This window comes from Dromiciops gliroides, chromosome 3, assembly GCF_019393635.1.
Source record: "Dromiciops gliroides isolate mDroGli1 chromosome 3, mDroGli1.pri, whole genome shotgun sequence".
Taxonomy (NCBI): Eukaryota; Metazoa; Chordata; class Mammalia; order Microbiotheria; family Microbiotheriidae; genus Dromiciops; species Dromiciops gliroides.
In genome coordinates this window covers 510,796,770-510,815,580 of record NC_057863.1, presented here as the reverse complement: position 1 = coordinate 510,815,580, position 18,811 = coordinate 510,796,770, and the positions used below count along the sequence as shown (strand labels likewise).

Genomic DNA, 18,811 nt, shown 5'->3' with positions numbered 1-18,811 from the left:
GTCTATTTAATTGACTGATTCTCAGATTATGCCCAATAACTATAGTTTTCCTGTGGTCACTCTATAATTAATTGAAAACAAGCCACATAGACATGAATTCACCTGTCAAAATCAATTAATTGGGCAGCTAGGTGGCACAGTGGACAAAGCACTGACCCTGGATTCAGAAGGACTTGAGTTCAAATCCAGCATCAGACACTTAACACTTACTAGCTGTGAGACCTTGGGCAAGTCACTTAGCCCTCATTACCCCCACAAAAATAAATAAATAAATAATCAATTAATCATCCAGTACATTGTTGTAAGTGGCCTGGTAAAAATCAGCTCCAATTTCACATAAACTGTGATGCTAGTTTTAGATATGGAAGGAACCTTTGAGGCCATCTTGTCCAATGCCACCATTTTACTGATAAAGAATTGAGTCATAGAGGATTAAAAGAATTAATTGCCCAGCATCACACAGCTAGTAAGTGCTGAGGCAGTTTTGGAAGCCAGCTCTTATGGGCTATGGAATAGATTTTCTTTATACTAAAGCACAATGTCTCTAGATGATGATGATGATTAAGATGAAGGTCTATAAAGCACTTAAATATGATCTCATTTGATCCTCACAATAATCCTGGAGTGCTAGACAGGTTAAGCAATTTGCCTAGGGTCACATAACTTAGAAGTATCAGCGAGCAAACTCAGATCATTCCAATTCCAGGTCCAACAGTCTATCCACTGTGCCACCTAGTCATGGATCATTTTGATAATCTGACTCCTCAGAATGATATTTTTGAACGTGTAAAATAAAATATTCAAAGAAATTACAATAGAAACCAATTCTATCTATCTATTTTTTTAAGTTTACAAATCTCAGGTTTAGGACCCCTCCTCTAGATCTTCCCTTTTAAATTTTTTAAACGATGTGATCCAATTTTTACCCAGTGGGCCCATTTTATTTAGAAAAAAAGGACAGGAAATATCATTGGAAAAGGACAAAACAGGATCCTGTACCTTTCTTTTTTTAACTGCAAAAGCACTAGTGATTAATGATTTTAATACTATTTTACTACATAAAGATGATGTTAATGAGTCCCCATCAGCACTGTATGTGGTTTGTTTTGTTGCTTTGATTGTCTTTTGTTTTCTGGTTTTCGGTGTGCTTGCTTGTTTTTTAAGCTGGGATTTTGAGCCCTAATTATCTAGACCAGAAGGGCAGTGGCTACTACAGTCTTACTGCTGATCAGCATGGAAGCTTTGACCTATTGCTTACTGTGCTCCAAATAGTCAGTCTGGTGGCCCTCCACTTCTTGGAGGGCTCACTAAATTGGTGCCAGATGTAGTGCATGTACTTGATTGGCTTGAACCATTCTCTACTCAGTTCAATAGATGCAGAAACTTCAGCCTCCTCCAATAGCAGGGATTTCAGGTGTGACACCACACCTGTCACGAGTATGTGTTTTGGGTTGTTAGGTGGTGCAGAGACTAGAGCTCTGAACCTGGAGACCAGAATTCAAATCAGGCCTCAGACACTTACTAGCTATGTGATGCAGGGACAGTAATTTAATCTCTGCCTCCATTTTCTCATCTGTAAAAATGGGGCTCAGGGGCAGCTAGGTGGCACAGTGGATAGAGCACTGGCCCTGGAGTCAGGAGTACCTGGGTTCAAATCCGGCCTCAGACACTTAACACTTACTAGCTGTGTGACCCTGGGCAAGTCACTTAACCCCAATTGCCTCACTAAAAAACAAAAAACAAAACAAAAACCAAAAAAAATAGGGCTCATAATAGCACCTACCTCCCTGGATTGTTGTGAAGGTCAAATGAGCCAATGATATTGGTAAAGAACTCTGCAAACCTTAGAGTGCTATATTTTTATATAGCCAGACGTTATTTTCCAATGGTGTTGATAGCTTCGGCCCTATCCTCAATGATCCATTTCCTTTTTTTTCACTGGGCCCTTCTTGTTAGCAATGGCTAGCTAAAAGTAGTTTGTGAAAGCAGAAAGGGAATAAAACAATTCCACCCACATGGAGACCAAACCAGGGCCACATTAATAGATGCTAACAAACTAAACTATCAGATCAACATGAATGGCAGGTTTGTTAATTTTATAGACCAAGAAATTAGCAAAGATAACAATTCCTGTAGTCATTGGATTTCATATACATTATCTTATATTGATCTTCATAAGAAACTTGTGAGATAGTACAAGTGTTATTATCTTCATTTTACAAAGAGCAAACAGAAGCTTAGAAAAAATTCAATTACTCACCTATGTTTTAGCTCCCAGAAGCACTGACAGAATAGAGCCATGGAGGTGTGCAGCTGGCATAGCACCACCATTAAAGAAAGATGCCTTGGGCCAGGATATTGTATAGGAGAAAAAAATCCCCAACTACCATTCTCCTTCATATGTTCTCCTTGACTCCATGCTGATCTCTTGAGCTTTAGAACAATGTTCTTTTATTTTTTATTTTTTTGCTTTTCTTTTGCGGGGCAATGAGGGTTAAGTGACTTGCCCCCGGTCACATAGCTAGTGTCAAGTGTCTGAGGCCAGATTTGAACTCAGGTCCTCCTGAATCCAGGACCGGTGCTTTATCCACTGCACCTCCTAGCTGCCCCCTAGAACAATGTTCTAAACTGTATTTTTACCTCTCACTTTACCTTTTAGATTTAGCATCCTGTTGGACCCTGGGTTTTCCGGGGACAGTCTCTGGTTTATACTCTTTGGTCGCATCTTGAACCATGCCCTCTTTTTCCAGTAGAATTAATCCCTCAGGTACCTCAGTACCTCAAGGTACTATTGATTATAATCAGTTAGCAATGGGCACTATCTTCCTTTTCCTCTAAGGGGTAGAGATTCAACCCTCAAGGTCACATAGGTACTATTTGGCATATCGGGTCTTGGACTGAGGTATTCACACTCCAAGTTCAATGCTAATTTTACATGATGCATTGCTTTATCCTTTTTCTTCCCACAAGGGGAATAAGGTAGTAGTAATGGATATGAGAGGGAATTACATGTGGTATTTATTGTTGAAATAAGGTTAAGGCTTTCCAGGGATGAAAAAGTCCACAGTGATAAAGCTACATTGTAGGAAGGACCAGAAGCAAAAAGTGGCTCAAATAAATCAGGAGGGTCAGTTACCAGAGTAGCCATATTGAAATAAAAAGCAAATAGAGATCCAATGCAGGAGTAATATCTGGGGACCATAAGAATAATTGCATAACAAGACATGAGTGAAAAATCACTTATTAAATACTTCCTGTCTGTCCATCATTGTACCAAGTAGCAGAGATACAAATACAAACAAGCCAGATGGTCCCTGACTTCAAGGAGCTTAATTCTAATGGGGAAGATAATAGATATGGGGAAGTGGTGGCCTGGAAAGATCAGAGGAAAATGAGAAAGAATGATGTTTTGGTTAACAGGGAAGCTAACTGAGATGTCGGTTTCAGGAAAGGTAGTATTGATACAGTTACCACCCTGAGAGCCAGAGTTGAAAATGGTCAGGGGAGAAGGGATAGTGTGAGGAATGGGCATGGCATGAAGAGCATGGGGTTGGTTAGGAAATAGGGGTTTGAGACTAGGCAAGCTAAAGTGATAATAATGTTCACTACACACAATATCTATGGGGCAAGGAGAAAAGAGTCCAGTTCAAAGCTTCCCCTCCCCCCACCACGCTGTGAAAATTTTTGCTGACTTAACAGTAGTGGAATAGGTTGGATTCTATCAGTACCTAAACTAGTCCTTAGCTGTGAATTAGGCAGCATTCAAGGGTCTATTAATTTTAACAGTATATTCAATTCAATTCAACAAGCATGTAGCAGGCACTACATGTTACCAATTACTAAGCACCCTAGTCTAGACAACTCTTTAAACACAGTCATCCATGAAACTGAGCAAGGCAAATAGTGAAGTAGGGTAGAGGAACATCAATAAGACGTAATTCCAAAAGACTCATGATGGAAAATGCTATTCACACCCATAGAAAGGACTTTAGAAGCTGAATGCAGATCGAAGCATACTATTTTCACCTTTTTTTGTGGATTTTCCCTTTTGTTCTGTTTCTTCTTTCACAACACGACTAATGTGGCAATATGTTTACATAATTGCCCATGTATAACCTATGTCAGATTGCTTATTTTCTTGGGGAGAGGGCTTAGGAAGGAGAAAACTCTGAAACTCAAAATCTTACAAAAATGAATGTTGAAAACTGTCTTTCCATGTAACTGGAAAAAATAAAAAGCTATTTGCAAAAAAAAAAAGATGCTATACAAATACTTTAGATAAGTATTTTGAGCAATCAACAAGAATTTATTAAATACCTACTATGTTCCAGGCTTTATTCTAGCCACTGGAGATAAAAGTACAATCCTTACTTGTAATGAACTTGCATTCTAATGGGAGAGATGACAAGTACATAAAATATATGCAGCATACATATTAAGTGAATATACATAGTAATAGAGGAGTGAGCAAGGGCCCCACTTATGGTGAGAATTTTGTCCTTGTTTGTAGCTTGACGGGAGGTGGCAGAAAAAACATTTCTAGGTGCTTCCCCCCCCACTCTTCTCCAAGGGAGTCTTTCCTTTCTGCCAGTATGGGAAGCAGGAGGATGGGGCTAATGGTCATCACTCTGCTCTCCTCAGTGAGGGGGGGTACCTGACAAGAATTCTATCTGCTCAGTATCTGCTTACTGTTTGTCTAGGGTATATGATCAGATTCCAGCTAACTTTTAATCACTTTATTTTGGGAAGGAAGGGGGATCCCAAGCTCTATATCCATGGCTTGATTCCTTTCCCACTAAATTACCAGTTCCACAATGAATACATGTAGAGAATAGCAAAGAAGCTTACTTATCCACATCAGTAATGAAAAGGAATCAGAGAAAGTATACGTAAGAGGAAATACACCAGACATCACAGAGTGAAGGAGCTCTCCCATTAGGGGTGAGATAACTTAACTCAACCAATTGGATCTCACCCATGGGGGAGCTTCCCTGAAGTCTCTAGAATAGCAAGCTAGGGGTTGGGACATGATGGAGACTGTCAGTTCCTCAGAATCTTTTTCTTTAGCAATCTGAAGTGGGATTGATCTTTTCCATCTTCCTTCTCAAAGCTGGAAGCCAGGATTCCCTGAAGGGAGACTGAAAAAGAACTGAAGCTCTTGCCTCTTACCAACTCCACCTCACCCTTTATAAGACAGGACCTTCATCTCTACCAATAAGGAGAGAGTACCATACCAGTGGGCTTTGGGACAGGGGCTACAGGTATATTAATTAAATATAAGGTAGTTTGGGAGGGAAGGCATGAGCATTTTGGGAAGTTCAGGAAAGGTTTTGTGTGGAACAGTTGTTTGTTCTTCAATTTCAGAGAAGCAATGACATTATGGGGATATTTCTTGACTTGTGTATGAACTGGATTTAAGTGAGGCAGAATTGCACAAAGTCGTCAGCCTCACTCTCTCCTCCAGAGTCATTGAAGTCCAAAAGGACAAAAGGACAAAAGTCAAGACAACTGGAAATAGCTCAGGATACAGTGGGTAACCTTGGTGTCTCTATAAGTGCTCCATAGCATCTGCTTCAAATGTCTTCATTATTGTTAGAACAAGTTATTCTCATCCTCCCATTCTGCCAGGGAAGTCTTCATGTGCTTGGGGTAGACATTTCCCTAACTCAGCAACAGGAGGCCTATCAGTTTCTTGAAACCACGGGTGAGAGTTACGTGAATCAAGTGGACACCAAAGGTAGAAGAGCAGTCCTGAAAAGGGCTCTGCAAGCCTCTACATCAGAGGTGCTAATCCTCATGGACCCAGTGTGGAACAGTAGTATCAAACTGAAATAGAAACATCCCTCTGGGCTGCGAATAGGCTTAGAAAGGGACAAATTAACATTATCTATATTATATTTTAATTTATTTTGTTAAACCCTTTCTGATTACATTTTAATCTGGTTCCAGCAACACTGGGGAGTTTTGTGGGCTGCTTGGGGCCTGGGCCTTGAGTTTGACATCTCTGATATAGAAGTTGGTGCCTGAGCTGCATCATAAAAGAAAAGAAGGGCTCTATGAGGTAGAGGTAAAGAGGAAATATATTCTATATATGGCTTTCAGCCAGTGCAAAGGCACAGAGTTGAGGGAATATAATTTTGTGAGTGAGAAATAGAGAAAAGGCTAGGTTGGCTAAATCCCAGTGGACACTCAACAAACAGATTTATTAAATGACAACCCTGTGGGGGCACTGTGCTCAGTCAGAGAGATTCAAAGACAAGAATGAAAGAGCCCTTGCCTGAAAGCAGCTTACATTCTAATCAGGGAGAAAATGTATTCATGTACAGTAGAAATAAACACATTACAAGCATGTGGTTAGTCCATTCACTGAGGGATGAGGGATGAAGTCATGAGGATTGTGGGGTAGGAAAAATGCAGAATTTTTTGAAGTTAATTGGGGGACGTTTGTGTAGGAAGGAAACTCTCAGGTGTTGCTGGAATCATGCGAAGAAGTGAAGATAAAGTTGAACTAGGTTAGGCATTTTAACTGTTCTTGGCCCTGTGCTGTTTCCCATTTTAGAGACGATGCAAACAAAGGCACAAAGGTTGCACACTCAGCACATTTTCGGATGGCAGACATCTGGGAGGGATTGCTAACACACAATGACAAGAGTCAGGATCCAAAAAGATCCTGACAGTACTCAAAAACTGGGATATGAGAGTACCCCCATCTTGACACATACTATTCTTCATGGAGGTAGAAGGTCTATGGGTGTGTTACACATTACATACATTTTCAGACTTTTTCAATGAATTGATTGGTTGTACTGATTTTTTTCCTTTCTTTTCCTTTTTTGGTCTTTGAAGAATACCATTTATTATGTTGGATAGCTCTAAGAAGTTATTCTGGGGAAAATTATGATGATATAAAAACCACAAGAAGATATCAATAAAAATTTATTTTTTTTAAAAAAGAGAACAGTGGCTGTGTGACCCTGAGCAAGTCACTTAACCCTCATTGCCCTGCAAAACAAACAAACAAATGGAAAGAGAACAGTGGGCTGAATCTTGTGAGATGAAACCCAGTAGGAATAAATGTAAAGTTTTCAATCTGGGTTCAAAAAGTCAATTTCACAAATACACAATGAAGGAGGCATGGTTCAAAAAAGTTTATCTGAAAAAATCTTGGAATTTCAGTGGACTACAGGCTCAATACGAGTCAGCAGTGTGATATGGCAAACAACAAAGCTAATGTGACCTTGGGCTTTATTAAGAGAAGCACACAAAAAAATAAAAATTAAAAATTAAAGACAAATTTTTAAAAGAGAAGCACACCTTCCAAGAATAAGATGATGGTCCCTATATAATCTGCTCTGGTCAGAATACATTTGAGATATTGTGTTCAATTCCAGAATGCATATTTTAAGGGCATCAATAAGTTGAAGAGCATTCAGAAGGCAACCAGGATCACTAGTGAAGGACCATGAGAAGATGGTTTGAAGGAACTTGGGGTGTTTAACCTGAAGAAAATATGACTCAAAGGGAGAGGATGACTTAAAAATAACATTAGGGGCGGCTAGATGGCACAGTGGATAGAGCACCAGCCCTGGAGTCCGGAGGACCTGAGTTCAGATCCGGCCTCAGACACTTAACACTTACTAGCTGTGTGACCCTGGGCAAGTCACTTAACCCCAATTGCCTCACTAAAATAAAATAAAATAAAATAAAAATAACATTAAAACTTTTGGAGTGGCGACAGCTAGGTGGCACAATGGATAAAGCACCAGCCCTGGTTTCAGAAAGGCTTGAGTTCAAATTCAGCCTCAGACACTTGACACTTACTAGTTGTGTGAACCTGTAAAAGTCACTTAACCCTCATGCCCCCTACCCCACTCCCAAAAGAAAAAGAAAAGAAAGAAAAATACTTTGGGAGTTTAAATATTTAAGTTTTAAGCTTTAGAAGCTTACAACTGCAATACTTTTGAAACACCCTATATTAGTATATAATGGGATAAATACATTTAGAATATACAAAAATAAATACAAGATAGCTAAATGCAAGACAGTTGGGGGAGTAGTAGCAGTTAGGAAGATCAGGAAAGTTTCTTCCTGAGGGATCTTATGAGACTGAAGTACAAGAAAAATTATGCCCTAGACATGAGGGAAAGAAGTTCAAAGGTGAAGAACAGAGAGAAGGCCATTTTGGCTAGACTGTAGCCAAGTTCTAGTTTGGGAAGGGAAGTAGTCTATAATAATGTTGGAATGATAAGATTGAGGCCAGGCTATGTTTAAAAAACATAATTCATATTTCATCCTAGAAGCCATCAGGAGTCACTGGAGTTTATTGAATAGAATGACATAGTCATATCTGTGCTTAAGGAAAATAATTTTGGCAGCTGAGGATAAAAGCTGAGATATAGAAGAGTAGGGAGAGTAAAAATATAGTAGGGAGAGACTTCAAATAGTCCGATTAGGAGGCTATTGCAATTGTTTAGACACCACTGGAAATCAGCAAGAGTTTTGTGACTGCTTGTCAGGGATGTTATGACATATTCCTTTTAAATATGAGTTGGACTAAATAGCTACTGAGGTCTCTTCCAGCACTAATATTCTGTGATTCTGTGAACTACTCTGTTAGAGGTTTGGGAAGAGGGTTAAACATGAGAAAAAACTTTAAAATACTATGTTTTTAGTAAACTTTCAGAATGACTCATTTCCTAGTTGGTTTCCATTTTTCTATCAATGGGAATGATCTTTAATATAAAAAGGTAGAACAAACCTGGTTAAGAGAGAATTGAAACATGTTAGGAGATAGCAATTAGTTATTTAAAAAGTGATTCAGCTATCTAAGTCTAAATCAATTGTATTTTAGGGTACTGAGAAAATTTGTAGATGATACTTTGATTCCTATTGAAGTCACTTTGATTGGGGTGGAGGTGTGCTAATCATCCAGCATGACCTCTCCAAGATCAGCTACAGATGAATCTATAAATATCCCTTTTAAAGGAATATTCACTTAAAAATTCAAGGACAGACCTTTCTGGAGTGACCAAACTGACCCAGTATAGTTCATTATTGGGAGCAGGGATGAAGGAAGCTGTTATAATGATTAGAATGCTACTAATTGAACTACTACATAATTCAGCTGTTAAGATGGCCAAATAACTGGACCAACTGTTTTGTAGCCATTATTTTAGCCATCTTAATGACAGAAACAGATGGACCATGTGGCAAGATGATTATTTTCTAAGTGATAGAATTGCAACCGATTGACCCATTGACCACATAGGTTCATTGTAAATTTAACTAGATGAAAATATTATTCGCTTACTTATTCATTCATTCACTCAATATTCTTCCAGTGATACAATATGACTATAAATCACGGAATACAACAGTCTCCAAAGAATCAAAATTGTAGGTCACTAAAAGGCAATGGGGAGACATATGGTGGGAATAAATAGCTTGAAGTATATTACCAACAATGACTTACATGCAAAAATGAGGTGGGCTGGTCTTGTAGCAAGAATGGGAAATGACAGATGGACAGCTGGTGTGCTTTAATGATAACCAACCAATTTTAAGAGACCTAAAGAATGGCTACCTGTACAAACTGATAAGTGAACATGGATGAAAATGACCCAACACACGAGGACATGGATAGATTGCTATCCATAAAAAAAGCTATATCTCACAAGCTTCCACCAATAGGTTTGCTCTCAATAGTGAGCCAGCTGACATTCAGGGAAAAGCAGTCATTTTGCCGAAATGGCAGTAAGAAACAAAACATCTCTCATATAAACCTGGTACACAGTCACTTAGAAATACATTCAGTATCAGTTGAGAAAGTGAGTTTATAAGTAGAGAGAGACATGCATGCGGAACACAGGTGGCCATGGAATATGCATGTAATAAGTGGCCACTTACACCTCTAACACTAAAAGTCTCCTCTGTAATATAGGTGCTGAATAGAATGTCAAACAGAATTGAATTCCTTATCTCCCTTATTAGGCTCTGAGCAACTAAAGGGTAGGGATTGCATTTTAATCATTTTTGCATCCATCAGTGCCTAGGAGGCATAGTAGATGTTCAAGAAATGTTTATTGAATTGTATGTAATTGAATTGGAATCCAAGAGGTAGATGAAGGGTATTTTAGTGGTAGGGACCAGGTTGGTAGCAATGCTGTCTGTCATTGCTCTTAGAGTAAGAAGAGGTCAACAATACTAGTGTGCATTCATCACTCAATCACTTTGGCCATAAAGACAAGGTCACCCTTATAAGTATTTGTTTCCCCTCTGCTCAATTTGGTTTGACTCAGGAAGACCTGCATTGGGGTAGATACAAATGCGTATGTAAACACATACACACAAATAGTTTGAATTAAAAAAGAACAGTACAGTTGCAAACAGTTCTTTAATATAAATAAATATCCACCAACTCTGTCATTTTCTGCGATACAGATGCCTACTGAAAAGACTAATTTACTTCCATCAAGAAAATTAGCTAGAAAGTTTCTTATAAACACCTATGTACATACTCAGTTATTCTATATTCCATCTGAAAATATTCCAGGGAGTAAATCCTTCTAAGATGTAAGTAAGTTCCTTGAGGGCAAGGACTGTTTCCATTTTGGTTTTGTATCCCTGGTGTCTAGTACTGTGCATTTAATAATATCATTGCATAATAAATGCCTGTCAAATTGAATTGAATTAAAAAGAGCTTTTGGGGACAGGACAGAGAAAGAAATTGTGTTTTAAAAGAACAGTGTAGGGGCAGCTAGGTGGCACAGTGGATAAAGCACTGGCCCTGGATTCAGGAGTACCTGAGTTCAAATCCGGCCTCAGACACTTGACACTTACTAGCTGTGTGACCCTGGGCAAGTCACTTAACCCCCATTGCCCCGCAAAAAAAAAAAATAAAGAACAATGTAGAGGGAGGCACCTGGGGGGGGGGCAGCTAGGTGGTGCAGTGGATAAAGCACCGGCCCTGGATTCAGGAATACCTGAGTTCAAATCCAGCCTCAGACACTTGACACTTACTTAGCTGTGTGAACCTGGGCAAGTCACTTAACCCCCATTGCCCTGCAAAAAACAAACAAACAAACAGAACAATGTAGAAACATTGCAATGGACCTGATATTTATCTGAAAGTTGCATTTTACCTAAGCAATCTTTGCTCAGAGTCCTTAGCAAACCACTGCCCTGGACATTGGAGCTAGTAGTCCCTCAGATATGTTTCCAATTTCCCAGAAGGGTGTCATTATAATAATTATTCCAGAGAGTTTTCGCATCAGCAGAGAATAAACTTATGAAATCTATGACAGTGTTAAATTTCCATCTGTTCCAGGAGCTGTTGACGATACACATGAGGTTATTCAGGCACTGTTTCAAAATGATGTGAGTTGGAGGACCCATAAATCATGTTGCTGCCTCACGACACAAGGTATATGTGGTGCCAGGTGCAGTATAACAGATGTAGCCTCCAATTTACCAGGATCATGTCACAATTCATTCACATTATGGCAGTCTGGAGTTAGAAATCTGCTGGAAATGCGACAAACATATGCCAGGTGGCTGCTGGGTAAGCATGTTTTCTAGGGCAATATATTATACATAGCAGGTTGCGGTATTAATTAATTTATTCCTGGTCTGCAGATATCATTTGCAAATTGTCTCTGGACATCTATGTCAAAGCATTAAAGTGCCAGAGAATCCATTGTGATGGTGTGATGAAACTCAAAGGTTTGCCAGAGCTATGGCAGATCTGTTCACATTTGATGCTAATATATTGGAAAGTGTGGTGCTAATGAATTACAAATGGTGTCACATAGGCTTTGAGGGTTGTCATGTTAATTCGAGATTCCAGAATTTTAAAATTCATTTTAAAGTGTGACTCAAGTGTATAAATATTAAGGAGGCATTAACCTTTATGGAACAGGTTCCTCCTTACCGCCCCCCTCCTCATTAAAAAGATTAGCATCCAACATCAGTGCACATAATTTAACTTTGCTATAAGCTAGATGAGGAGTAAAAAGTCTGTCCCAAGTTATTCATGTAAATTCAGTTAAGTTTTCAAACGAGGGGCTGAGAGGGAAATATATCTAGTGAGAAATATGTAAATTGAGGGAAGTTAACAAATTCATGTCTTATAAACAGGCTTTTTTATTCAGCTTTGTGAAACCATATGACCTTGGAGTTCTCTTCTAAATCGTTTCCCTAATTTTGTGACTTATCAGACTTTAATATCGAGTCACAATAAAGCACTGAATAAAATGGCTCTTAAGTAGTTTACTCATCAGAGACACCCATCAGAGGCTTTCCATCACTGATGGAAAGTTTCAAAATGCTTATATGGTATCCATCTATATATGTCAGTAATGAGGATGTTTTCAAAGACAATGGAACATTTTGTGAGAGTGAACCTTTTTAAACATGAAAAACACTTAATTGCATTTTACTGTTCCATTAGGCTAATCATCCCAGCTCACAGAATGCCAGGGGATGACTATCCCAGCTTCAAGATACACTATGGGACTATTCTCCTAAAACCATAGCTCACAAACACCTACCAATATGTTTCTCTTGCAAAACTCAGCCAGAAGATATAATTAGCTCAAAGCAAAAGCATTTACTGGAAAAGTAAGGTGAAATTTACAGTAGAACACCCCTCACCCCCTCCTCCTCAGTATAAACTTAGGGAGGGCATCACTGGCCCACAAACACACACTGCTGGATTTTTGTACGTTTTCTTTTTTTTTTTTTTTTGAACACTCTTAATTTCAGGTAGTGGCTTAAAATTAAATGTTGTTGGTTTTTTTCCTGCTGGGAACATCTCCTTTTGGTAAGGGGACTTATGGGCTGCCCCTTTTGTGGTGAGTAAGACACTAATGGGAATCTTCCTCCAGGTTCCCTTGACCCAAGGTTTCAGTTATTTCAATAGAGCCTTTGTCTATTTTTTTCTCTGTTTAGAATTTTATTTTCCAAATTACATGTAAAAACGAACTTTGACATCAATTTTTCAAAACTTTCAGTTTCAACTTTTCATCCTCCCTCCCTTCCCACCCCCACCCCCAAGAACTAAAGCAACTCAATATAAGTTATACATGAGTAGTCATGGAAAACATCTCCACGTTAGCTAGGTTGTGAGAGAAAACAGATAAAAACAAAACTTCAGATTAAGGAATTGTCCAAAAAAGTGTGTTTCAATCTGTTTTCAGATACCATAAGTTCTTTCTCTGTAGATGGATTGCAATTTTCATAAGTCCTTCAGAGTTATATTGGATCATTGCCTTGCCGAAAATAACCACATGCTTCCCAGCAGATCATCTTACACTATTTATTTTGTATACAGTACATTTCACTCTGCTTCTTTCCAGGTTTTTCTGATAGCATTCTGTTCATCATAACTTTTATATAATACCTTAAACTTGACAGAGGATTTTCTTCACAATAGCCTAGCAAAGGAGGGACTGTAACAATTGGAATGACGCCACCTGCTGGAGACTTACTGTAGAAGAGTTCTGCCCATGAAGCGAAGGTCTTTGAGGGCAAGACCAGGAGTCTTTTCTTTGGCGTCAGGAAGTGACACGGGCTAGTGGGAGAAGGAAGGAAGAGACTGGCGCTCAGTCTCGGGCTCTTTCCTTTGGACTCTGGTGGAGAAGGAGCTAGAAATGTGCTCTCCCTTTAATAGATAGGAATCTAGGCCTTTCTCTCTCTCTTTACCAAATTCTTATTCTCCTTAATAAATGCTTAAAAGTCTAACTCTTGCTAAAGCTTATAATTTATTGGCGACCACTCATTAGATATTTTAGACAGACTAGCTAGAATTTTAGCCCTTAACAGATGGCTGACCACGAAGAGGAAAGCTAAACCTCAGTCTTCTGATCTTCTGGTTGGGTAAGAAATTTCCCCTCCCTCTCCCTTTAACTAAGTACTGGCGTACTGGCTGTGTTTTTCCTTTAAATTTTTTCAAATGGACCCTTTAAACTCCCTAATTACCCTATTTTTGATTTTAGTCTGTTTAACCAGACAAATGGGAGATAAGATCATGTTAATGCTTTGTTTTTGTGGATTTTCTATTTTTCTTTTTATTTTTGTTAAAAGAGCCAGCAACTTACTCACACAAGGAAATATCTCTCCCTCTCCCAACCATGCTTTTTCAGAGAAACCTGAAGAGATTCCCACAGCTTTTCCCAGTTCTAACACTAATTGTTGCTTTAATTTTGCATGCCTGGAGGCAATGACCCACCCTCTAGAAGCTTTTAATCCCCTAGCACCTGGAGGCAAAGTGGGGGAAGAGGAATCCAGGCCTGAGTTCAAAATCAAGTATGATTCAAATTGTGCTGGTCCCTCCCCTCTCCAGACCCCACCCTCTACTCCTCCCATGGCCAAGCCCATTGCTTCCCCTGCCTGGGAAGTCCAGAGATCTAATGGGCATGCTCAGCTTTCTCTAACTACACTTGCAGCTTCAGGCTCAGCCCTTCCCCAGCCTGGCTGTGCTTCTGAGACAACCTTAGAAAGCCCTTTAAGTTCCACATATGCCCGTTTTGTTCATAATTTTGCTAACCTGCTTTTGTCTTTAATTAGTAATATTATAAAGCATTTGTATGGTGAAAAGACTGACAGACAATATAGAGGGGTTAAAGAAGAAAAACTTAACCTGAATAAGAATGACAACCATCAACACAGTTCAAGACTCCACTTCTTTTGCCATGGAAGGGTATATATTTTACAGAAATGTAGAAGTAAGCAGCAAGGTATTGATATGAGTATTGGGGATTTTAGATATCAGAATCAAAAGTGTTCTGAATTCACTCAGAGTATTAATGTCAGTTCAGAGGTTACATAGGATTTCTATGTTATTACATATACATTTTGAAATTAATGGTATGGGTCTATTTTCATAAAGATTTTCAATGCTTTTGAGATTGTGTCTTATACTTAGTTTTTAAAACAAGGAGAATATTTGTAAAAGCTTTTAATAGTCATGTGATCAAGTTTATATTTTATAATACTCATTAATATTAAGTTCATGTTCATTTAGATTTCCTTAGTTTGAATTTCACTGTCTTTTATTGTTCCATGTGTATTTTCTTCTATTCATTTATCTAATTTTTAAAAAATTGCAAGATGGTTTTGATTTCATAATACAGTATTAATTCTAGGAGTATTGTGCTCCCATATTCTGAGTTGTTTGTTTCTGTTATTTTTTCTCAACTGATTATTTGATCCAACTCTTTAAAGCATTTCCTTGGCAAATTGGTTGCCATGGCAAGTGTAAATTGATTCTAGAAGTATTATTTTTGATAAGCATATTCCAAAAAAAAAAAAAAGAGGGGAACATTTGTAAAAGTTTTCTTTTTTCAAAAAAAAAGTTTTCTTTGAGATTCTGTTGTGCTTTAACTTGTATTTAAATATGTTCTGATTTTTCACAAAAGTAATTGTATACTAAGTAAAAAAAAGGGGTATTATTTGAAATTGTTGCATAATTATATATTGTGTTCTGAGTCAAGATGTATTCACATTTTTTGCAATCATTTATTATCCTCAATTTTTAAATCCATATGAGACTTGGATTATGGGAACTTATCATTTAAGGTATTAATTGCCTTTATTCTGAGTTATCAGATGCCAGTTGGCCAAGATGCCATCCAATCATAAGAGGAATACATGCAAGAGCAGACACTGAACTGTCACATGAGGGGAGACATGCATGAACTCAAGGTATGGCCGAAGGAACGGCTTTTGACTAATGTTGAGGTTGGATTCTCTTGGTTTAATATTTTATTTTATTTTTCCCCACAATATTGTACAGATGGCTGGAAGTATTCATCCCACCCATCTCACTTCTACACCTGGCTTCTATGCTCCCTCCTATATGCCTGATGCCATGGACATCTCAATCCCATGCATCTGATTAAGTCTGACTCAGTTTCCTCCAATATGTTCGGTGGCATGGACGTATATTCCATCCACCTATTTTAAGCCTGGCATACTGCATGGACAGTACATATTGCTCAAGTGTGGGAATGCTCATATCCCATCATTTCTCTGTTCTTTTATGGTAACCCCCATAATTATTTCAGGTGTCATGATAAATAACAGTGCTGAATTTGGCCTTGACACCTGTTACCAATTATATTAGATTTTCTAATTTCTCATAATGGCATGAGGATAATTAGGTAGATGATGCAAAAAGTGATGAAACAAAGATAAAAATTATTTTTAAAAATTAATATCACAGCAATTGTCTTCTCAATTACTCTCCATAAGGGGGGACTATAATAATAATATAATTTTAAAGAATGGTTCAATTTTTGTTTTATTGTATGTTTCACGTGTTAACAACTAAGATTCTGTATTCCCTTAGACATGTTTTTGAGAACTTTCATTGTTTGATTTGATTATTGACAAAGCTATTTTAAAGTTGTGTTAAGCTCAATTTTGTAGGAAGTTTTCCTGGCTGATTACCAGCATCCACACATCAACCCCTGAAAAGACTTCCATTCCATGACTACACCTAGAGGACATCTAAGAAAAGACTTTCAGAGACTTTAAATGAACAGTTTTGATTTGTTGTTTTTGTTGTTTTTTTCTCTTTCTGTTATAATATACACCATCTGTAACATGTATTCTCTGCAGAGGCCCTCCCTTTGCAAGACTAATGTCAAAGCGTCGGTTCATGAGGACAAAAAAAAATTGCCCCTCTGGACAAAACTTTCCTCTTTTCCTTTTCTATATTGTTGTTCACATATTATTAGTTAGCAATAGTTATCATATTGTTTTACTGTTCCGTCAAGGAAACATTTTGTTTCTTGAGGAACAAGAGGGGGGACTGTAACGATTGGAATGACGCCACCTGCTGGAGACTTACTGTAGAAGAGTTCTGCCCATGAAGCGAAGGTCTTTGAGGGCAAGACCAGGAGTCTTTTCTTTGGCGTCAGGAAGTGACGCGGGCTAGTGGGAGGAGGAAGGAAGAGACTGGCGCTCAGTCTCGGGCTCTTTCCTCTGGACTCTGGTGGAGAAGGGAGCTAGAAATGTGATCTCCCTTTAATAGATAGGAATCTAGCCCTTTCTCTCTCTCTTTACCAAATTCTTATTCTCCTTAATAAATGCTTAAAAGTCTAACTGCTCTGATTCTTTCTCTTGTAACAGGATTAATGCAGAAATAGGATTAATGTTATTATGTGTATATATATGTGTGTGTGTATATATATCTATATATGTATATGTATATGTATAGAGATATATAGATATAACCTATATCAGATTACCTGCTGTCTAGGGGAGGGGGGGAGGGAGGGGTGGGAGGGAGAAAAATCTGAAATTGTAAAGCATGTATAAACAAAAGTTGATAACTATCTTTACATGTAATGGAAAAAATAAAATACCTTATACATAAAAAAAAAGTCTAACTCTTGCTAAAGCTTATAATTTATTGGCGACCACTCATTAGATATTTTAGACAGACTAGCTAGAATTTTAGCCCTTAACAGGACCATACATTTTGGCATTATAGTCAATCATCATAACTATTTCCCTGTATCCTATTCCCTTCCCATGATATTTACTATAGTTTCTATCTTCTTTTACCCTATTCCTCCTCAGAAGTGTTTTGCTACTGACTGCCCCCTCACCCACTCTGCCCTCCCTTCTTTCACCCTTCCCTCCTTACCTTCTTCCCCTCCTACTTTCCTGTGGTGTTAAATAGATTACTCCTCTCAATTGGTTATGTATGTTATTCCCTCCTTGAGCCTGCTCTGATGAGATTAAGGTCTTTGAGCTAATTCTGTGTTCTAAATTTTTCTTCCTCAACCCTCCCTATGAAATCAAGCAATTCAATATGTCATACATGTGCAGTTATGCAGAACATCTCCACCTTGAAAGTGTTTTGCTTTTTACTACTCCCTCCCCCAATCTGCCCTTCCCTCTTTCCCCTCTTCTCCCCCCACCCCTTATGTCCTTCCCCTCCCACTTTCCCTCAGGGCAAAATATATTATTATACCCACTTGATTATGTATGTTATTCCCTCTTTGAGAAAATTCTGATGATGATAAGGTTCACTCATTCCCCCACTCCTTCCCCCTCTTCCCCTCCCCTCCATAAGCTTTTTTCTTGTTTCATTCATGTGAACTACCTCTCCCCAGTCCATCTCTCCCCTTCCCCCTCACCTAGTGCATTCCTCCTACCTCCTCAACCCTATTTTAAAGATGTTATCATGGGTTAGTTGGTGGTACAGTGGGCAAAGCACCAATCCTTGACCCAGGACCCAGGAGGCCCTGAGCCCAAATCCAGCCCCAGACATAAGACACCCCAACCTGCCTGCCCCACAAAGAACAAGGATAAACAAAAAATAAAATGCTTTACAGATATCATCCATTCATATTCAGTTCAGACCTGTGTCCTCTATGTGTATTCCTTTCAGCTGACCTAATACTGAAAAAGTTCTTATGAATTTGAAGTATTATCTTCTCATGTAGAAATGTAAGCAGTTTAATCTTTTAATATCCCTCACCATTTCTTTTTCCTGTTTACCTTTTTATGATTCTCCAGGGTCTTGTATTTGAAAGTCAAATTTTCTATTCAGTTTGGGTTTGGGTCTTTTCATCACAAATGCCTGAAAGTCCTCTTTTTCATTGAAGTCCTATTTTTTTCCTCTGAAAGATTATACACATTTTTGCTGGGCACATGATTCTTGCCTATAGTCCAAGTTCCTTTGCCCTCTGGAATATCATATTCCATGCCCTTCAGTTCTTTAATGTAGATGCTGCTATATCTTGTTTTATTCTTACTGTAGCTCCACAGTATTTGAATTGCTTTTTTATAGCTGCTT

The 18,811-nt window shown here is 38.4% G+C and overlaps 1 pseudogene; it reads left to right on the top strand.

The window, feature by feature from the left end:
• Nucleotides 1–9,605: 9,605 nt before the first annotated feature.
• LOC122747865 overlaps nt 9,606–18,811 on the top strand; it is a 77,865-nt pseudogene continuing 68,659 nt past the window's right edge.